Consider the following 23578-nt stretch of genomic DNA (forward strand, 5'->3'; position numbering starts at 1 on the left):
GCAAAAGTGTTGTCAAGCTAGCCCCACCAATAAAGCCTTGCATACTCCTTGGTGTCATATTATTTCTGGTTTATGACGGGTAAGTCTAGCTGAGTACCTTCTCGTACTCAGGGTTTATTCCCACTTGTTGCAGGTTGTGATGTATCATGGCTACTACAAGAGTTGGATGAATCCTACCATATTAGAGGAGTAAGATCATGGGCATGATCCTTCTTAGTTACCTCATCTATGTTGCTTTTGCTGGAGTTGACCTGGATACTGGCATGTATTTGAAATGTGGGCAATATTAGTTTCAAATTACTTTGCTTCCGCTACTTTTCAACTTAAGTTGTAATAACTATATTGAACTCAGATGTATGTCAAACTATTTGTGAAATGGATGTAACATGTGACTTGTTATGTTGAATCACTACGATCTTGGCTGGTATGTTGGTTGGTTTGAAATCCCTCGTGATTTCACGGACTACCGGGTTTATGAGAGTTCGATTACGGTAAAGCAACTGCTTTGGCGGGAGTTTTTCGTAGTTGATCTCTTGTAAATTGGGCGGTTCTGTTACAAAGTGCTCTAATCTTTGAAACATTAGAGTAGTAATTAATAGATTAGACATGGTGTTTAGTCTTGCAATTACCTGGAATTGCACCCAATCCTGCGGATTGTTGTGGTAGCGCTAGGGTAGTGACAGCCATATCGGTCGACGTATTCCACCACGTTCGGATCGGTGTTTGTAGGACCGTAGTCAGACCTTCCTAGCCCCCTTCTCATCTCTTTCTGTGGTTAGTGCTCTGATGTCCCGATATAGATAATCTTGAAGTAATTCTTGATTCTTAGAAACTTCCTCTCTTCCCACCAAAAATAATTATATAGTTATCCTTGGGCGATCTTGGATCTTCATTAGTACACTCACGTTCCCTGTGGAAAATCGATACTCTGGAATACTCCCGGGTGAATGGGCAGACTATGAAGGAGAAGTAGTAAGGTCTGAAGACATACAGCTTGAACAGAACTGTCCTGAGAAGACCGTAGCACCGAGTCAGGTGTGGAGAGAGAAGATAGTTATACATGAAGACCAGGCGCTGCCGGAACCACTGACTACGCCATCCAGCGAATCCCAGGACGACTGAGAATATGGAGAGTCCCGTTCGGAGGACTTAAAAAACTGAACGCCTTGCCAAGAGGTAAACTTGGTAGTTATCTTTTTCCTTTCATTTTTTTAAATAGTTTGCTTAGTTAATCAGGTTCATATCATCTTGAAAAGAAAATAAAAATGTTAAAAATAGTAAGCCCCATGTGATTATGCTCATGGCATAAAACCCATAAGTACATTCACTGTGGTGGCATAAAAATAAAATAAATATATTCCTGTCCTATAAAAATGAGAATATAAAAATAAATAAATGATCCTACTAAAGAGAGTAATATTTATTGAGGAGGCTCAACATGATAAAGGCTAGATATTTATGCTAACACTTAACCAGTTCCACAAAGCTTTGTTGTCTATTTGAGCTCCACAGAATTCAAGGATCAAAGAAGCAGACGGAGGACATCCTAATCGCTATCATGGTGCTGCCGACATTCAAATACACCTCCGCCACCTGCTAGCTACATCAGAAGAAATTGCGTCAAAATCCAGCTTGGGGGAGAGCACCCCCATTTATCCAGCTAAGTGTTCTACTCATGGTTATACTTTACTCAAATAATAAAAATACGCATAATCATAAAAACCTAAATAAAGATTTTGTGCTTACATATATATATCTTTGCTTAGTTTGCTAAATAAATAAATAAATAAAGTTTTCTATGAACCCTCATGATAAGCTCTCACATGGAAATGATGAATAGTTGCTCTACCATGACTAGTTCTCAAAATTGAAATCTCTCTCAAGTTTAGGCATGACTGTTATTAATTAAGATTTGCTCTAAACCTGAACTTGTGGGGAGAGTACTTGATCTAAAGTCTAAGTCGTTAACGGATATGATATGGGAAGGTTGAGCTGTTGTTTATCTGTTCCTAGAGATGCTAGAATTCTGGAGAATTTTATCTTTGAAAACCTTGAAAATGTTGCATGATGAGTTCCTGTGGAAAATCGATACTCTAGAATACTCCCGGGTGAAGGCTACATCGGTATCCGTGCGATTGCGGATTTTTCTGTTTGCGTTTAAAATACCCAACAAGCTTTCTGGCGCCGTTGCCGGGGAACGGTAGCTGTGCTAGTTTCGAACCAAGTCGTCCGTGTATCCTTTTTCTTTTCCTTTTTTACCACACTCACCTTATCATTTTCACCATACCACATGGATTTCACTCTAAGCATTTGTCGACGAAAGCTGGTCGGCAGTCTACCTTGGGGTATACCCACGGTAGTAGTTTATCGGTAGACGGTGCGCAAACTACGAACTCGATGGTGACGCAAGACACGGACAAGCTTTTTATCCAGGTTCGGCCGCCGAGTTGGCGTAATACCTACGTCCTGCGTCTGGTTGTATTGATTTGTGCTGAGAGAATATGATGTCCTAGGGGGGTCCCTTGCCCCTCCTTATATAGTCTGGAGGGCAGGGTTACAGATCTGGAAACTAATCCTAGTCGGTTACAATTGCCATAGATAATTCGATATCAATTCCTATTCTAACCGACTAGAATCCTGCTTGATCTCCACGTCTTGTTTCCTTGCGCGAAACTCCGAGCTGTCGGATCAAGCCTTGAACTCGTCTCGTAGTGGGCCAAGCTTCCTGGCTGAAGTCTAGCCGTAAGGGTATAGGGGTTTATACCCCCACAGCTAGTCCCCGAGCACCATGTATTGTGATGCAACACGCCGTCTTGAGCTTCTTCGATCAGCGAGGCTTGGCGTCTTCAATAAGTGGGAAAATCGCCCAAACAGTTGCAACGGTTCCTTGACCAACTCGAAAGACAGTTGATCAACATTGACATCGAAGAAGCAGGTTGTTCGAAGAATGCATGGTGCTCTTAAAAAAAATTTCTTTCCTGGTGAAGTGTGCCCACTTTACCTTTTTGAAAGGTAGAAGCATCAAAAAAGCAAGCAAATTCACCGCTAGGTGAAGTGTGCCCACTTAGTCCCCGAGCCTGGTAGTAGGTGACGTAGGCACGTGGTGCCAGGGTCAAAAGAAAATTCCCCAAAGTAGTTTTGAGACTGAGATGCATCGCTAGATGCATCGTACCGATGTAGTCCCCGAGCTTGCTGGAAGGCGAATTATGAGCCTTGTAGCAAGGTCTAAAGTGAATTTACCAGTCCCCGAGCATGTCATGCTCGTCTGCAATTGAAAAGACCAATCGACCAGTCCCCAAGCACTTAGTGTGCTTCTTGGAATTATATGTTGCTATACTGTACGACCAGTCCCCGAGCGTCGAGTGCTCAGTGGTCGGTGCATGCTTTAAAGCTTTGAGCTGATAGACTGAGCGACCATTCCCCGAGCGTCGAGTGCTCGGTGGTCGGTGCAGTCCTTGAAGTTCTGAGTTGATAGACTGGGCGACCAGTCCCCGAGCGTCGAGTGCTCGGTGGTCGGTGCAGTCCTTGAAGTTCCGAGCTGATAGACTGGGCGACCAGTCCCCGAGCGTCGAGTGCTCGGTGGTCGGTGCAGTCCCCGGATTGTTGACTCACTGGCGTATGTGTCTTCTTACTTTTGAAAAGATCTTTCCAGTTAAAGTTGACGTGACGAGGTCTCCTGACGATATGTCAGACGGATGCATGAAAAGTTGCACCTGGCAACTGTACAACCGCTCTTTGCATGGTTTGAGAAAAGGAAACCATCAATTGGTACGAAAACTCCGCCGCATTAATTGTCTATAATCATTGTAAACCGAAACGCCGCGTCCGCCGCATGGCCTGCCCACTTCCCGAGAATACAGGAAGTGGGAGAGGTGGAGTCGCGGGTTTATAAGGGCCTAATAGGTCCGCCTGTACCGCTTCGCCTGCCATTGCCTTCAAAACTTCCGCTCTCATCTTCTCCAATCTCCTGCATCTTCCTAACTCCAGCCCACATTCGCACCTCTAATGGCGAAGAGCGACTCCAGGAAGAGGGCTGAACTGATGGCCAAGGAGTGGAAGAAGTCTCGCAGCACCACAAAATCTCTTGGTGACCTCGTCGATATGGGGCTTCTGCACGGCGCAGAGCTCGGCGGCTGGAGGGCACCGGAGGGGGAGAGCTACCCCGACCCTCGCGCCAGTGAGATCGTCGTTTTTGAAGATTTCGTTAAGAGAGGCTTTGGTGTTCCTGTTCATCCTTTTCTTCAAGGTCTTCTTTTGTACTATGAGATCGGGATTTGCAATCTGCACCCGAACTCAATTCTCCTTATTTCCACCTTCATCCACCTGTGCGAGGCCTATGTTGGCATAGAGCCGCACTTCGATCTTTTCCGGTATCTTTTCTGCTTGAGGAAGAAGGGAGCAGTTGGAGGCTCCAAGGTTGCAGGTGGAGTATACCTCAACCTTCGTGACGGGATGAAGAATCGCTACCTGCACTGCCCATGGAACACTTCCTTGACCGAATGGTACAGGAAGTGGTTCTACATCAGGGAGGAACCGGGCAGCTCCACGTTCTGCGACGTGGGATACATTCCTGAGAAGAGGACGAGCTGGACCGACCGCCCGGAGTTCGACGGTCCAGTGGCGGATCTCATGAAGCTGATCGAGTGGTCGCGCCTAGACGGGCTTGGCGTGGTCGGCAACTTCATTTGCCGCCGGGTGATGCCCTGCCAGAAGAGGGTGCACTCGGCGTACGAGTATGCCGGAAGCGCAGACCCGACCAGGATGCGGTCGGAGATCTTGGAGAAAGCGGAGGTACAACAGCTGTTGAACGAGCTGTTTAACTTCGCGGATGGGGGCTTCATCCGTGGCAGTGATCGGGTGCAAGCCTTCAAGTTAGGACGACCAGCACCAAAGGTATGTAGCAGATTCTTTTTGATCATTCGTATATCGTCTGCAGTTGACTCATCTCTGTTGCTTTTGCAGGTCGGCGATGTCGACCGGTGCACAGTGTATGTATCACTGGCACCGGGGATGGAAAATCCTGCGGGAGAGGTCCCGCCAGAGGAGGACGCTGCTCGGTGTACTCATTACACCAGCAGTGAGGAAGACCAAGCCCGCCCCGTCCCGACATCCGAGGAGAGGGTAGCGGGGAAAAGGCCATTGCCGGCAGATCCCTTGCCGACACCGGAGCTGCCGGCAGATCTACCGGCGGAGAGCAGCCAAGCACCGAAGCGTCGTCGGCTCGTGCGGATCGTCGACGACGACGACGACGAGGAGGCTGCGCCGTCGTTGGTCCGACGGCCTCGGAGCCGCCCAGACACTGCGCCGGTCGCCACTGATCGAGTGGCCAGCGGCGCCGCTGCCCCGCAAGTTGTCGAGATGGGGGCACAGGTGCCGACCGGCCGGGCCAGGAGGAGGTTCACCGCGACCCACCGTCGGTCAGACCTATAAGTGTTCGACTTACGTATTTTGGACTCCTTCTCTTTTTTTTTTAACTTTTGTTCCTGTAGTGCGGCATCGGATGTCGACCCTGGCCAAACTGCCAGCCAGGGAACGGGCGAGCCTGCCCGCGGTTCTGGGGATGCGGCCCCCCAGACCACAGAGCAGCCAACAGCTGCAGTCGCGCCTGGGAGCACCGAGGGGCTCCCGAGCGCGGCGCCGACTACAACAAGCAGCCCGACCAGGGCTGGAGAGGCTCCCCGAACTGACTCCTCAGAGAAGGGAAGATCTCCGACCGCTCCTCCTGCCGGGGGGAGTGAAGTCCCCCCGCCGCCCCGAGCAGGAGCCTCTTCGGCTGCGGGCTCCCCAGGTCTGGTCCAAGGGCCAGTAATACCTGGGACCACCACCGGGGGTGACGCAGCACAGGAGGAGGAAACCCGGGCGGCCTCCGATGACGAGGTGGAAGAGATCGAGGGTCGTCCCCGTGATGGCCGCCAACACGTGTATGTGTGGCGCCAACGCGGGGATCACTTTATCGGGCATGAGGAGCTCGCCGAGACCGAAGAGGCCGCCAGGGTGGAGCGCGCGGCCAAGCGCCTCGTCGACGAAGTCAAGGTAAGCGGCTTTTTGTGCTGCTGCGCATTCTTTTGCCTTGTCTTGCATGATCGTTATATGCTTGCTTTGTAGGACGTAATGAAAACGGCGAAGTACCGGAAACGGTGCTTTGACCAGATAGAAGGCGTCATGGCCGAGAACAAGGCCCTTGCCGCGGAGGTAGACCGGTTGCGGGCGGAGGTCGGGGAGAAGGTGGTCGAGATGAGTGCCGAAAAGGAGCGTCGTCTCGACCTCGCTCGTCGTTTGGCCGACCAGTACCGGCTGCAAGAAGGTTAGTCACACGCTCCGAGCAGCTTCGCGTACTTGTATAGTTTGCTTTGCTGACCAGTTTAGGATTCACGCAGACTTGGAGGAGGAGGTGGCGAGCCTCCGACAAGAGAAGGAGCAGCTCAGCCAACAGCTCGCCGGTGCGCTGGAGTCCGGGCGGCGAGCAGAAGAGGAATTGGGTCGAAAAGACCGGGAGCTATCTGGTAATGGGTGCCGCCTTGTTGGTTGCTGCCTGCCCTTTTTTTATGCCGAAAATAACGCTTCGTTTCTTTTGCAGCGCTCAAGGTGAACGCCAAAAAGCACCTGGATGATCTGATCAAGGACCGGGACTCCTGGAAGGTCAACTGTTGCAGGATCTGGAAAGGAGTGTCCCCGGTCCTAGACCTGATCAGTCCCGAGCTCCCGGAGAGCCAGCCCCGCGCGCCGCAGTTGACCCCGGTCGAGAAGGCGCAACGGGCGTGGGACTGGCTCCAGCAGTTCGTGAAGGACGCCGGGGAGTTTGCCGGCGCGCACGTCCTCAGCATGGTGCGCGCCCACTACCCCCTGGTCGACTTGAGCAGGCTGGAGAAGGGGTACCCGAAGGAAGTCGGCCCGCAGGACGCGGACGAGCTTCGGGGCAGTCTGCTGGACTTGTCGTCGACGGTGATCGGCGACATCAATCTGTGCGGAACGGCCACTCCTCCAGACCAGCCGAGTTCAGATAGGTCGGCCAGGGAGTTGTCGGGCGCGTCCGTTGCGGGAGATGGGCGGTCGACGCCTGCGGTCTCGACCAGCCAGGCGCCGGTGGCCCCGACCCCTTCGTCCGGGCAGCAGGGCCAGGCGGGTGATCAGCCCGAGCAGCTAGGCCAATAAAGTAGTCTGTAGGAATAGACTAGTGTCTGCCCGTCAGGGTATTTATTGTAAACTTTGTATGTAAAGTTTGTAATAAAGTTTACTTTTTGTCATGACTGTTGTTTTGAGCGCTGTAAGAATATCTGAGTGACGTGTCACCGTATTTGTCTTGGTTGTCGCTAAGAGCATCCATTGCAGGAGTTTTGCCGAGTGCTGTGTGTGACAAGGTATAGGCAAAAAATAGAGAATTTCATTATCAAAAATTATAAGATACTTACAAAAGAAAGTCATTAAAACTTTATGGATAGAAACGTCGCAGTTTGTCGATGTGCCAAGAGTTAGGCACTCGTGTTCCGTCTGGGTATGCCAATCTGTAGGACGTAGGTCGTGTGACCTCGGTCACCACGAAGGGTCCTTCCCAGGGAGTGGATAGCTTGTGCATTCCCTCCTGGCTTGTTTTCCATCGAAGCACCAGATCGCCGACCACGAAGGAACGGTCCTTGACGTTCCTGTTGTAGTATCGCCTGACTGCCGCGAGATATTTTGCTGTTCGGAGACATGAAACTAAACGCTTTTCCTCCATGCAATTGATTTCGAGTTCTCTGGCGTTGTCGGCGGTCGCCTGGTCGAAGTGCTCGATTCTAGGAGATCCGAAGTGTATGTCAGACGGCAGGACCGCCTCTGCACCGTACACCATGAAGTAAGGAGACACCCCTGTGTTTCGACTGGTCTGGGTTCGGAGGCCCCAGACCACTGCCGGCAATTCTTTCATCCATCGACCGGGTGCTCTGTCGTTTTCGGTGTACAGCCTTTTCTTTAGGGCGTCAACGATCATTCCGTTAGCACGTTCGACTTGACCGTTGGCACGTGGATGTGCCACTGACACATATTTTATGACTATGCCTCTGTCATCACAGAAATCCCAAAAAGTGGTGCCAGTAAACTGAGTGCCCAGGTCGGTGATTATGCTGTTCGGGATGCCGAATCTGTGTATGATTTGATTGAGGAACTCCACAGCCTTCTCGGAGGTTGCCTTGACCAGGGGCATGTATTCAATCCACTTGGAGAACTTGTCGATTAACACGAAGACAAACTTGAAATTGCCCGGGGCTGGTTTAAATGGTCCGATCATGTCAAGCCCCCAGCAAGCAAATGGCCAAGACGACGGGATGGTTTGAATTTCATGGGCAGGTACGTGGGTCCTCTTAGCGAAAAACTGACATCCTTCACAATGCCGAACCAGTTTTTCTGCGTCGCCGACCGCGGTTGGCCAATAAAAACCTGCTCGGAAAGCCTTTCCGACCAGCGTTCTAGATGCGGCGTGATTGCCGCAGGATCCAGCGTGTATGTCCTCCAAGAGCTTGATACCATCATCTTGGGGTATGCACTTGAGCAGTACTTCGGAGCTTGCGTTTTTCCGCATGAGTTTTCCGTCGACCAGGATGTAGTTCTTTGATCGTCGGATGAGGCGCTCGTTCTCTGTTTTGTCCTGAAAGCCAGTCCCGTCTGATATGTATTTGATAAACGGGGTACGCCAGTCACGCCCACCGGTTGTCGGAGTGGCGTCATCTATGTGCATTGCCTCGGTGGGTTGCTTGTCGACCAGGGGGGAGCTTACGCTCGGCTCATGGATGTCCTGGACGAAAATGCCCCGCGGGATTTGGGCTCGAGATGAGCCTAACTTTGACAACGCATCTGCTGCTTGGTTCTTATCCCGGACCACGTGGATGTACTCTATGCCATAGAAGTTAGTTTCCCATTTGCGAATTTCTTTGCAGTAGAGATCCATCTTCTCGTGGGTTGCGTCCCACTCCTTGTTGAGCTGGTTGATGACCAAAGCGGAGTCGCTGTAGACATAGAGGTGCTTGACCCCCAGTTCAACGGCTAGTCGTATGCCATGCAAGCATGCTTCGTATTCGGCGACGTTGTTTGACGCCGGAAAAAGGATCCGAAGGACGTAACGGAGTTTGTCCTTGTTGGGTGATACGAACAATATCCCAGCGCCTGCACCGTTGATGTTCAGGGACCCATCAAAGAACATTGACCAGTGGTCTGAGACATCTGGAACGGAAGGCTCGTTGAGATCCGTCCATTCGGCAATGAAATCGACCAGGGCTTGAGACTTGACAGTGGTGCGACTCTGGAACTCTAGGGAAAATGGACATAATTCCATTGCCCATTTCACGATTCTGCCATTGGCGTCTTTATTGCGCAGGATGTCCCCGAGAGGAAAGCTGGTTGTCACCAGGACTCGATGGCCGTCGAAGTAGTGCTTCAGCTTTCTTGACGTTATCAGGATGGCGTATATAAGCTTCTGTATTTGTGGGTACCTGGCCTTGGATTCGTTTAAAACTTCGCTTATGAAGTAAACGGGTCTCTGGACCTTGAAGACGTGACCTGGTTCATCTCGCTCGACCACTATTGCCGTGGAAACAACCCTGTCGGTTGCAGCAATGTAAAGGAGTAGGTCTTCATTGGGCTGAGGCGCTGTGAGGACAGGCGGTGAAGTGAGGAAGGTCTTAAGCTGAGTGAACGCAGCGTCGGCTTCCTCTGTCCAAGAGAATTTTTCTGACGCTTTCAGTAGTTTAAAGAAAGGGAGGCCTTTTTCTCCCAGCCTTGAGATGAAACGACTGAGGGCGGCCATGCATCCGGTTAGCTTCTGAATATCCTTGACGTTCTTCGGTGGTCGCATGTCGAGTACGGCTTTGACTTTTGAAGGGTTTGGTCGTATGCCGTCGCGACTGACGACGTTGCCGAGCAGTAGACCGGAAGGAACGCCGAAAATGCATTTCTTGGGGTTGAGCTTCCACTTGTACCTATTGAGTGCCTTGAAGGTTCGGTCTAAGTTGTCGATTAGGGTGCTCGCGTCCCTTGTTTTTACGACCACGTCGTCCACATAGGCCTCGACGAGGTCATCGCGAATCTCGTCGTGGAGGCATTGCTGGATGGCCCTTTGATAAGTGGCCCCGGCGTTTTTAAGTCCGAAAGACATGGTAGTGTAACAGTATGCGCCGAAGGGTGTGATGAAGGATGTTTTGATCTGATCTTCTTCCTTTAACGAGATCTGGTGATAACCAGAGTAGCAATCTAGAAAGGAGAGGAGTTCGCATCCGGCCGTTGAGTCGACCACCTCGTCGATGCGAGGAAGACCAAAAGGATCTTTAGGACGGTGTTTGTTGAGATCGGTGTAATCAACGCACATTCTCCATTCTTTATTCTTTTTGCGTACAAGAACCGGATTGGCGAGCCAATCGGGATGATACACTTCTTTTATGAATCCGGCTGCTAGAAGCCGTGTTATTTCTGTCCTAATAGCCTCCTTTTTGTCACGAGCGAACCGTCGCAGTTTTTGCTTGATTGGTCTTGCGGTCTTCGAGACATTTAAGGAGTGCTCGATCAGGTTTCGTGGGACACCGGGCATGTCTGCGGGTTTCCATGCGAAAACGCTCACGTTGTCCCTTAGAAACCTGACGAGCGCGTCTTCCTATTTTGGATCCAGGTTAGCCCCGATGAGGGCTGTCTTCTCGGGGTTGCCTTCGACCAGCTGCACTTCTTTGTACTCCTTGGATTTCGAATTCTTTCTGGCTGTCTCCTGCTCAGGTAATCGGAGCTGGTCGGGAGGCAGCTGTGCGGCTTGGTTTGCTGTTTCCGCCATGCGGATTGAGAGGTCAATTGCCTCGGTGATCTTGAAGCTTTCTTCTTCGCAGGTGTACGCAGTGTAGACGTTGCCTCTGATGGTTAAGACACCCTTCTCCGTGGGCATCTTAAGGACTAGGTATGAGTAGTGCGGGACTGCCATGAACTTTGTCAGCGATGGGCGGCCCAGTATGGCGTGGTAGGTCCCGTCGAAATCCGCGACTACGAAGTTGATGAACTCCGTCCGGAAGTGATCGGGTGTGCCGAATTGGACAGGCAATGTTATCTGTCCGAGGGGCACCGAACTTTGACCTGGCAAAACCCCCCAGAATTGGGCGTCGTAAGGTTTTAGTTGTGCCGGTGATATCTTGAGGGCGGGCAGGCTGTTGCGGAAGAGGATGTCGATGGAGCTTCCCCCGTCCACGAGCACGCGCTCGAATCTGATGCTATTGATGCAGGGATCAAGAATCAGTGGGTAACGACCCGGCTCTGGGATAGCGGCCCACTGGTCCTTCCTGCTGAACGAGATCTCCCTGTGGGACCACGCGGGAAATTTCGGATCTGCGATCAGCCCGTCCGTGCTGTCTATGTTGAGGCAGGCTCTCTTTAACAGCTTTCTTTCTCGCTTGGACTCAGTGGAGACCTTGCCCCCGAAAATGGAGTGGACCACGTCGGTGGGGCTGACGTATTGGTGTCGGGGGTCCCTGTCTTGGTCCTCATCCTCATCTTCGTGGTCGTGCCCGTCGCGTTTGTTATTTTTCTTGACGGAGTCCTCTTGGGCGGCCCGCCGTGTATAGATACTTTTGAGGACGCGGCACTCTTCCATGGTATGGTTAGACTTTGGGTGTAGCTGGCACGGTCCCTTCAACATTTTGTTGTAGTCGTCTTGGTAGTCCCGTCGTCCGTTGGGACGTTTGACCGTATTTACTTCGTGGTCGTATTCGCGAGGGCGCTTTCCTCTGAAGTCGTCGCGGCTGTCGCGCCGCCGATCCCAACCCTCTCGGTGATCGCGGTTGTCGGAGCGGCGGTGATTTCTGTTGTCGTAGCGACCACGACCGTCATCTCGCCGAGAAGGCTGGTCGGGGCCTCTCGCGTCGTCTCGGATTAGTTTTTCTGTGTCATCAGCATCGGCGTAATTTTTAGCCGTGGCGAGGAGCTCTGCTACCGTTGATGGGCGCTTACGCAACAGCTTGTTCCTCAACGCTTCATGGAAACGCAAGCCCTTGATAAAGGCTGATATGGCCTCGTCATGAGAAATCTTCGGGATTTTGAGGCGCATATCCGAGAATCGTCGGATGTAATCGCGCAGAGGTTCATTCTTCCTGTCTCTTATCCTTTCAAGGTCATACTTGTTTCCGGGCTGCTCGCATGTGGCGATGAAGTTGTCGATGAAAGCCTGTCGTAGCTCTTCCCAAGAGTCGAAGGAGTCCTCGGGCAAACCGAGAAGCCACTGATGACCAGCCTGGTCGAGGACTACGGGGAAGTAGTTAGCCATGACGTGCTCATCTCCTGCCGCTGATCGGACGGCGATTTCATAGAGAGTGATCCAGTTCTCTGGATTTTCCTTGCCGTCGTATTTTTTAAGTTTTTCGAGCTTGAAATTGCGGGGCCACACGACCTGGCGGAGGTGTGAGGAGAACTGCCTTAGGCCCGGAGGACCGTGGGTCGCATCGTACTCGATGCGGCGCAGGTTTTCGTGGACTGCTCTCTCTACGGCGCGCCTGTTGATGCGGTCCCGGGCATCTTTGGGAGGGATGTTGTGGCGGAGATCCCTGTGTTGATCTTCTTCTTCTTGGCCGCGTACGCGGTTCTGCTGGCGGCGGCCATCGGCGTCCCGGCCACCATCGTCGCGTCGTGAGTCTGTGGCAGAACCTCCTAAGTGTTTGGGCCCACCGACACCTGCCATTGTCCTAAGGACCTCTGACGGTGATGCCGGGAGTCCTCCCACTTTAGAAGTCCGATGAGCATTGCTGGGCGCTCATACCACTGCTACCTGTGGCGTACCGAGCTGGCTCGTCCTGACCACTGATAATGGTCAAACAACGAGAACTGTTTCTTCTCGCCCTTACAGGGTAGCAAGTGGCCACCTTAACACCAGGATCATTCGTCGCGAAGATAAAGCAGTAACTCAACGACACAAGACCCAAAATAGGATTTCAGAGTGAAACAGCGGAAGTATTACATAACTTAATTTACAAAAGGAGTTCTTCCAAATAGTAGAGTGTTATTACAAGCCTGGTCCAGCGGAGCAACTTAAACTTTAGTAGAGACACAACAAATTTACAGACCCTGCCCATGGGTCACGCTCACACTTCTTCGTCGTCAACCTCGACAACGGTCATACAACAGGGTCCGAAACAAGTCGGCTCCTGAGCTTCACCTGCAACAGGGGTATTGAAACCCTGAGTACGGGAGTACTCAACAAGACTTAACCGACGGGAAAAGAGGAGAATTTAGGGATGCAGGCTTAGGGTAGACAAGGGGTGGCTGAGCAAGGAGCCAAAGTGTTTTGCGGAAAAGCTTACTAGTAGTGCATCCTTATTCTCAAGTTTTACCCTGAATTCCTCCCCCGCAGAGGCAGAAGAATTCGAGGATAGTCTAACTAGTTGTTCCCCACAGACGAATCCGTGAGTTCCTAACCCTATCATTAAGTATTATTTATCGATGGTCATAGCTTCATGTCGCTATGAGTCCGGGAATTGGGATCCGAACCTCATGAGACATTTTCCCCTTTCTCATTATATCACTTAGTTGCATATTTAACTACGATGAGGGTCGAAGGAATTGAGTCTCCCAATCGGGGAGCAACGACGATTCGAATCGCTTAGCAATCCAGCTGGAGTTCTTAACCACCCGACATATGTAGAACCAAATCTTGCATATATCAACCCAAATCAAGCTCTCCCCAAATTTGACCAGGTTCGCGGCACCCGAGAGCACAGTACTCCACCATCCTACAGCCGATCTAGATGTTTTCCGGTCATCTCAGATCCGTAAGGTGGGTACACACTACTCTCGCCATCTTTCCACTCCCAGTGCGCGAGTAGCTGTTCGCGTCGAGGGATCACAAGACTGGGCTTACCGGAGGCAAGTGGCTAGTACTATAAATTCTCAACCCAGCAGGCCATCAACGGACCGGTCCTTAATCGACACAGTTGGAGACACTACTTTAAGACTCCATTCTTAAAGCAAGTCCACCGACCGGTCTCAAATTAAAACATCATTGATCATAAGTGTATCCCACAACAACCCTTCAAACTTTCATGTTTAAAAACCTATCTAGTAGCAGGGCTAAGCATCGCTACGCAGTTTTAAAATAAACAGGCGTCAAGGACAGGATAACAGATATCAAGGTAGTAAATGCAGCAAGTAGGTCAACCCAATTCTCATCTACCTAATGCAGCATTTTCAATTCATAAGTGATAAAAGATTTAAAACATCCAAGGAGGGGTTAATGCATCCGGGGCTTGCCTTGGTTGCAGGGCAGAGAGGGACCCTCGGAGACTTCCCAAGTCTCGGATCCGACTTCCTCGAACGGAGCACCGACCTCGGGGTTCGGTTCAACGGGCGCTCCTTCGGTCACGGACACTATACGCAAAATGATGAATGCTTATGATATGCGTATGACAAATATGTAAGAAGGACCAAATCGAGTACAACTCGCCTTCTTGATGCAATACAGAATTATCACTAAATAAAGTTGTTTAACATCTTAATGTTTTTACCCAAGAGGTTGTATCTGTAAACTAAGACTTTACTTAATTCATAATTACCTTACATTAGGTAATTATTAAACCTATTTACCTTAATTAATTCTTAATTAATTACTAATGACAATAATTAAGCATTAAGGCTAAACAATAATTAAATGTCAAAGGTCATTAGGGTTAATGACCTCAGGTCATCACATAATCCAAAATCACTCAACCCTAATCATGAGGATTTAAATAATCACTATTTAATTATTTTGGAATTGTTATTTAAGTACTAAATAAGGGTTTATTAGTATTCTAATCAAACATTATCCAAATGTCATCAAATTTTGTGTGGAGTCAGGGAATAATATTCAGAGGCTCCCCACAATTTTTGGTGATTTTTGGACATACAAATAAATTATTAAAATTCCTAGAAGTTTTATTCATTAATTAAAAGAGCAAATTTTTACAAACATGCAAACTACCAGAAAACAGAATCCACTATTTTTCTTGTGTTCTACCCACTTTATGGAACTTATACAAAAACTTTCATCATTTTTGGATTAGCACCTGATTTATTACACAATTTCAAACATCAAGTAATTTTAATCAAAAAGGAAAAAGAAAAGCAACACTGTGCGCAGGCGGCCCACTGGGACACGGCCCAAGTCGGCCTGGGAGCGATCTCCCGCGCGGACCGCGCGCGTTGCGGCCCACAACCGCGCTGCGCAGGCGGCCCACGGGGACACGGCCCACACCCGCGCCGCGCGCGTCGCCCCTCCTCTCACGTGGACACTGACGAGCGGGCCCCGCTCGTCAGTTCCATCTCTCTCGCGCCCGGCGGCCTTGCCGCGCTCCCGGTCGCCGCTGGCGAGGTTCAAGCCCCACACCAGGGTGCGCATCAGTTGCGCTTCGGCCTTGCGACCCCATAGGTACAACTCGAGGACACTCTACCGCTTTCCTCCTTCCTCGGTCACGCGAATGGCGGGCGGCCACCCTGGCCGGCCGTAGACCGGTCCTCGGGGCTTGGTAGAGCACAAGCCAACAGGTTCGGGAGGGCCAGGAAGGGATGGGGATCATGGTGCTCACACCACCACGGCGGAAGACACAACCGAGAAGCTTGGCGACGGTGGCCGTGCAGTCGGGCGGCGCCCCGGCTCCGGTGAGGTCGTCTCGGTGGCCCTGTTCACGTCCAAGGAGGGAAAACGAGCGCATGAGCACCGGGGAAACAAGAAGAGCTCGAAACGACCGCCTTCAAGGCGTGGTACCGACTGGAGCAGTGTGTCCACGTGAAGGATCCCTCGGCGGCGACCCTGGCCGGAGTTGGAGAAGAGCGGGTCGGGAAAGGGCTCTGGTGGGTTAGCGCTTGCGCTTGGGGGCGCAATCGGTGGCTGGGCTCAAGGCGGAGTCGCTGGGGTGCGCACTTCGCGTGGAAAGGCAACGAGGAGGACGAATTTTGGCGGCGGATGGTGGTGGTCGGCGGCGAGGTTCAAAGGAAAGAAAAGAAACACTCCGGCCGTCCGAGGTCTTATCCAAGCGGCAGAGCAGGGGATGTGGATGAGGCCGTCCGCGCGAAGCTCAGCAGCAGGTAGCTGCGTGGCCAGCTGCGTGGCGTCGCGCGCGGAGGCGGCGCCTGCCCGCCCTGCCACCGGGGTGAACGAGCTCGTGATCCCCTGGATCACTGTAGCTCCCCCTTATCTCCTCTCTTTTGTCCCCTTGCGAAAATCAGCCAAACTTTGAACTAAACTCCAAATTCCACCAAAACAAAAATTGTGCCAAATTTTATAAGCTACAAAACCTATTTAAGAGTCCAGAACAAATTTTGAGTGCAACAGGGTGAATTTGGCCAAACAGTTTGAAAATCAAACTCAAATCAAAGAAATTCCAAATTTTTGAATTGGGGCAAAACAGAATTTCCAAAATTACTTTTGATTTTGTATAATAACTTGAAAAACTCCCAACATGAAAGTTGCTCAACTTTTTGTGCTCTACAACTTTCATGTTGACCATTTTTCAAAATTCCAAATGGATTTTGAATTGGAGGTTTAAGTTGGAAAAGGGGACACTTTCTGGAAACCTGTATTTTCAAAATTACTTTGAAGTTTGTATTGAAACTTCAAAAACTCAAAACACCAAAGTTGTACATCTTGCCAAGATCTACAACTTTGCTTCTGAACTCAACCTCAAATTTGGTTTAGTTTTTGAATTACACAAAAGGGGGCAGTTCTAGGGTTCAAAAATCAGGGTTTTCCCCCCTTAGCTCTTCGGAAATCTTTCACCCTAGGGTTTTAGCATCCAACACAAGCATCCGAACACAATGTAAGCACACTTTAATTCCCTAAGCACAAGCACTCAAAGTAAACTTATTTTAAATTGATGCATACTAATGTGCTTTAACAATCATGCTTTGCAATGTTTATGATGACATGATCCATTTTTAATAACCGTAACATCAGGGATGTTACAGCCCTTCCCCCTTAAAGAAATCTCGTCCCCGAGATTTAAAATCTTAGGGTAAGTAATGGAAAAGGAAATTTGTCAAAACTCTTTCATCTTCAACTTTTCCATAAGGCAAGGAGTTTGGGAAAATACTTCATTATATGCATATATGTACATTCAGTACCATGGCTTTGGCAACTCTGTTTCTTTACTAGAATACATCCTCTGGTTATCATATATTGTCCTGAAGAGAAGCATGGAATTCAGGAAAATTCTCTAGCAAGTAATCTTCAGATTCCCAGGTGGCTTCCTCCTCAGAGTGCTGGCTCCATTGTACCTTATACCATTTAGTGGTTGTCCTTCGAGTAATTCTAGCTTTTTGATCCAGTACTCGGATAGGATATTCCGAATAAGTTAGATCTAGTTCAAGCTTTATATCTTCGATATCTTGAACTCGATCCGGTACCCGAAGACACTTTTTCAGTTGAGACACATGGAACACATTATGTACCCCGGATAATCGTTCGGGCAGTTTAAGGCGGTAAGCGACTTGCCCACATCGGTCAATAATTGGAAATGGACCAATGTAACGAGGCGCTAACTTGCCTTTAACACCAAAACGATTTACTCCTTTCATTGGGGATACTTTCAAATACACATGATCACCTTTGGCGAACTTTAATGGTCGACGTCTTTTATCAGCATAGCTTTTCTGTCGAGACTGGGCAACTTTCAAGTTATTTTGGATTTGTTTCACTTTGTTCTCAGTCTCTTTCACTAGGTCAACTCCGAAGAACCATCTTTCTCCAGGTTCCGACCAGTGTAACGGAGTTCGACATCGGCGACCATACAGTGCCTCAAAGGGAGCCATTTTGATACTCTCTTGATAGCTATTATTGTAGGAAAATTCTGCTAGAGGCAAGCAGTCATCCCACTTATCTGGAAAATTCAGGGCACAAGATCTTAATAGATCTTCTAGGGTTTGATTTACCCTTTCAGTTTGCCCACCGGTTTGAGGGTGGTAGGCTGTGCTGTGTAAAAGCTTAGTGCCCAAGGACTCATGTAAACATTTCCAGAATTGGGAGACAAATTGTGTGCCTCTATCTGACACTATTGTCTTTGGCACTCCATGCAGACTTAGAATACGGTCGAAATAAATCTTAGCATAGGTGGAGGCAGGATACAATAGCTTTACTGGCAGAAAATGTGCTGTTTTGGTGAGACGATCTACTATGACCCAAATGGAATCAAAGCCCTTGGCCGTTTTGGGCAATCCTACTATGAAATCCATACTTATGTCATCCCATTTCCATGCGGGGATAGGCAAAGGTTGCAACTCCCCAGCGGATTTGAGATGAATGGCTTTGACCTTTCGACAGGTGTCACATTGGGCCACATAGCGAGCTATTTCTATCTTCATTTTTGTCCACCAAAACCTTTGCTTCAGGTCCTGATACATCTTATTGCTTCCCGGATGAATAGAATACCTCGTGGTATGAGCTTCATCTAGGATTTGCTGACGTAGTTCAGGTACCTTTGGAACCACTAACCGGTTCTTGAACCAGATTACTCCCGCCTCATCCACCTTAAAGTCTGTGAGTGCTCTATTAGAAACCTTCTCTTTAAGATGTCTCATGCCTTTGTTTTCTTTTTGTGCCTTTATGATTTGAGCCTCGAGATTGAAATCAATCTTTAAATTGGAAAGGCTTCCTTGGGAAATCATTTCTATTCCCAAGTTCTCTAGCTCTTGGCACAAAGTTATATCCCTAGGCTTCACTGTTAAGCAATTACAGTGAGCCTTACGACTGAGGGCATCTGCTACTACATTTGCCTTGCCGGGGTGATAATGCACCTCAAGATCGTAATCTTTAATTAGTTCTAGCCACCTTCGCTGGCGCATATTAAGTTCAGCTTGAGTAAAGATATACTTCAAGCTTTTGTGATCTGTATATAGATGACATGTGTTTCCCAACAAATAATGACGCCAGATTTTTAATGCATGTACCACGGCGGCTAGTTCGAGATCATGGGTCGGGTAATTCTCTTCATGAGGTTTGAGTTGTCTGGAAGCATATGCAATTACGCGACCCTCCTGCATCAGCACACAGCCTAACCCGATTCCTGATGCGTCACAACATACATCAAAGGGTTTTTCAATATCTGGCTGGGCTAAGACAGGTGCAGTTGTCAACAACCTTTTCAGAGTCTGAAAAGCTTGCTCACATTGGGGTGACCAAACAAATTTTGTTTGACTTTTGAGCAAGGTTGTGATTGGTTTGGCGACTCTGGAAAAGTCTGGGATAAAACGACGGTAATATCCCGCCATGCCCAGAAAACTACGGACCTCATGTACCGTAGTCGGGGGTTTCCACTTCAACACATCTTCTACCTTGCCTGGGTCTACAGCGACTCCTTCCGCTGATAATACATGACCCAGGAAATGAACCTTGTCCAGCCAGAACTCACATTTGCTGAACTTGGCATAAAGCTGGTGCTCCCTGAGACGGGTCAGCACGATTCTCAAGTGTTCAGCATGTTCCTTCTTAGTTTTGGAGTAAATCAAGATGTCATCGATAAAGACGACCACAAATTTGTCTAGTGCTGGCATGAAGACAGAGTTCATCAAGTACATAAAATGGGCCGGTGCGTTAGTCAACCCAAAAGACATTACCAAGTATTCATACAACCCGTAACGGGTTGTGAAAGCAGTCTTGGGCACATCTTCCGGCCTAATTTTAATTTGATGGTACCCTGATCTCAAATCAATTTTTGAGAACACTTTGGCCCCAGCTAGCTGGTCAAACAATAAGTCAATGCGGGGCAATGGGTACTTGTTCTTAATCGTCACCTCATTTAGAGGACGATAGTCGACGCACAGCCTTAATGTCTGATCTTTCTTCTTCACGAACAAGGCTGGGCAACCCCATGGAGAAGAACTGGGCTGAATAAAACCCTTCTGTAACAATTCTTGTAATTGGGTTTTTAATTCGGCCAGCTCTTTTGGTGCCATTCTGTAGGCCCTTCGAGATATTGGGGCCGTTCCCGGTTTCAATTCTATACTGAATTGTACATCCCGGTCCGGAGGCAGACCTGGTAAGTCTTCAGGAAATACATCCGGGAAATCTCGAACTACCGGGATATCTTTAACTTCAGACACATTAGCGGCATGAACTTGCCCAATTGTCCGTTTGGGAGTAACTAATTGGATTAGCAAGTAAGAATTCTCATTGGGCAATGGGATTTTAATGGTTCGGTGCAAAGTGTCTAGCACAACCCCTCGTTGCGCCATCCAGTTCATGCCTAAGATAACATCAATTTCTTGGTCCTTAAGAACAATCATACTAGTAGGAAAATCGTGCCCACCAAATTCGATGGGTACTTGGTGAACCATTTCTTTAGACATCAGCCGTCCTCCTGGCGACTGTATATAAAAATGATCTTGTGTTTCCCCAATGGGTATGCCATGCTTTAACACAAAGGTGCGATTAATAAATGTATGGGATGCACCAGAATCGAAGAGCATTAAAGCAGGATGCTTCGCAACAGGAAACGTACCCATCATCACTGGTTCACCCTCGGGAATCGTCTCCACTTCAGTATGGAAGACTTGCCCTGTCCTCTTTACCGGTCTACCTTTCTGTACCTGTTGCCCTTTTTGAGCCCCAGTCCTGAACTGACTCGGCTGGGGTTGGCCCATAGGTGGCCTGGGAAAGGTAGGGTTGGTTTGACGAGGAAAAGGGCACTCTTTAGAGAAATGCCCAGGTTTACCACAATTAAAGCAAGGGTAATTGTGGCTGGGCGGAGCAGTAGGGCGAACACCCGGGGCGTTCGGCTGGCGTGGTGCAAAAGCGATGGCAGTAGGTCGAGAATATACCTGTTGCCCAGGTCTGTACTGTGGAGGGGAGAAAGGACCACGATAAGGTATCGACGGTTGGAAACGTCCGTGGCCTTGTGGATGATAAATGACCCTCTGGCGCTTTTGACCGCGACCAGAGAAAGAAGAGGAAGCAGCCTTCTTCTTAGCTTCCTTATGTTTCCTATTCTTTTCCTCTGAGGCGATAGCAATATTTACCGCCTCATAGAAAGTAGCATTTTGGCATGTGGTCATCATGGTCTGAAGTTTAGTATTTAGACCACGCATGAAACAGGCTTTCCTCTTTCTGTCAGTGTTCACATGATCCGTGGCATATTGAGAAAGATGATTAAACCTTGCCACGTATTCCATAACACTTTTGTCGCCTTGCTGCAAGGCGAGAAACTCTTCGGCCTTCATGGCCATGAGCCCTTCGGGGATATAGTGGGTGCGGAACGCGTCCCTAAACTCGGTCCAGGTAACTTGGTGTCCGGGAGCTTGAATAGCTAAGAAGTTCTCCCACCAAGCACCTGCAGCTCCCCGAAGCTGCTGGGCTGCAAATAAGGGTTTCTGAGTTTCTGAACACTGAATTAAACTGAACTTATGCTCCATAGTTCGGAGCCAGTCATCCGCTTCTAAAGGCTCATCGGCCTTAGTGAACACCGGGGGCCTGGTCTCGGTGAAATCCACATACCGAGCCTCTCCATCCCCGTTGCGCGGTGCCCTAGAGTGTGAAGCAGGGTGTGTTTGACGCTGTGCTAGCTCGTGCAGCAAGCGAGCATTGTCAGTTGTGGCACTTAGCAGGACAGCAATGGCGTCAGCCAAAGAAGGTGGAGCAGGTGGAGGGTTGGGGATATCATCCCCTCCCTGGGATGTCCCAGCTCCATCGGATCCGCGAGTACGCATCGGCATCTGTTACAAGAATCGTAGATACCTGTTACCATGTAGAATTCATAACACAGAACATATCTTACATTCACTTATTAAACACTAATTAGATACACACCAAGAGTAAACAAGTTCAACTTCTCAAACCGAAAGAAAACTTATATTACAAACTCGAACCCCACTACGGCAAGCTAAGACCCCTACAACGACGTTGCCCTCGGTTTCACCGAACTAATCGGTGTGGCCAGAGCTATAGCCCGGGTCGTTGTTGCCATCATCTTGATTACCCCCTGGATTGTGATCATCGGGGTCGGACTCCTCTTCACCACTGAGGCCGGGATCGGGTTCTCCATCGTCTGCCAACTCGCCATCCGTATCCATTTCTCCTTCGCCGGGAGGTGGGTGGAGTTGATGATACAGATCAAATGCAATATCACGATATTGCATAGCCACGTCATTGACTGTATCTAAGTGATATGCCAGCTCCAGTTTCTCCAGCTGGAGCTGGTCCTCTCGTTGCCACGCGACATCCCGTTGTGCGGTGACCGTGGCCGCCATCTTCACATACAAATCCTTGAGATACTTGGCCTTGCCCAACTTTGCGTTCATCCTAGTTAGCTCATGCCTATGGGTGCTCCTAGCTTCTTCCTCTCGAGCAACGGCTGCATTCCGCTCCTCCACCATCCGGGACAACATAGCTTCACAATTTTCTGTAGCTTGTTTTTCTTTGGCCAGTTGAGCTTTAAGTTTGCCAATCTCCATAACATTGTACATTCTCTCTCTCATCACCTCAGTCAACTCGGCGGACAGCCTGTCCACCTCCTGCTGAGGCGATGTGCGGCTACTACTGGCTTGATCACTGCGTGGAGCTAGCTGATGTCGGGGAACTCCTTTTGGACCTGTCCGCTTACGCGGGGTCTGCTTCTGACGAGCCATCCTGTAGAGGGTAAGTTTAGATTAGTAAGAGAGACCTTAAAGGTTAGCAAGAATAGGATTGATTCTATTCACCCAACCCAAACAAGGAGGAAGGAACTTAATCAGTTAATACATTATGATGCATGCACGAACTTACGATTCCTACTAACAATTCGTAACGATATTACTTTAACTTTTACAACTTAGGGCAATACTTTAGGTTGCTCCTCCAACCCACTTCAAAAATTCTAAGAAAGCCTATAGACAGGGATAGGTTAGGACTAAGCACTTGGACTCAAAATAGGCAGGTTCATAGTATTAGTTTCAAACGAATTTTTGAAGTTTTTCAAAAGGTTCAGCAGTCATCTTAGCAACGAATGCTCTGATACCAGCTGTGGCAGAACCTCCTAAGTGTTTGGGCCCACCGACACCTGCCATTGTCCTAAGGACCTCTGACGGTGATGCCGGGAGTCCTCCCACTTTAGAAGTCCGATGAGCATTGCTGGGCGCTCATACCACTGCTACCTGTGGCGTACCGAGCTGGCTCGTCCTGACCACTGATAATGGTCAAACAACGAGAACTGTTTCTTCTCGCCCTTACAGGGTAGCAAGTGGCCACCTTAACACCAGGATCATTCGTCGCGAAGATAAAGCAGTAACTCAACGACACAAGACCCAAAATAGGATTTCAGAGTGAAACAGCGGAAGTATTACATAACTTAATTTACAAAAGGAGTTCTTCCAAATAGTAGAGTGTTATTACAAGCCTGGTCCAGCGGAGCAACTTAAACTTTAGTAGAGACACAACAAATTTACAGACCCTGCCCATGGGTCACGCTCACACTTCTTCGTCGTCAACCTCGACAACGGTCATACAACAGGGTCCGAAACAAGTCGGCTCCTGAGCTTCACCTGCAACAGGGGTATTGAAACCCTGAGTACGGGAGTACTCAACAAGACTTAACCGACGGGAAAAGAGGAGAATTTAGGGATGCAGGCTTAGGGTAGACAAGGGGTGGCT

The sequence above is a fragment of the Sorghum bicolor genome, chromosome 10, assembly GCF_000003195.3.
Source record: "Sorghum bicolor cultivar BTx623 chromosome 10, Sorghum_bicolor_NCBIv3, whole genome shotgun sequence".
Lineage (NCBI taxonomy): Eukaryota > Viridiplantae > Streptophyta > Magnoliopsida > Poales > Poaceae > Sorghum > Sorghum bicolor.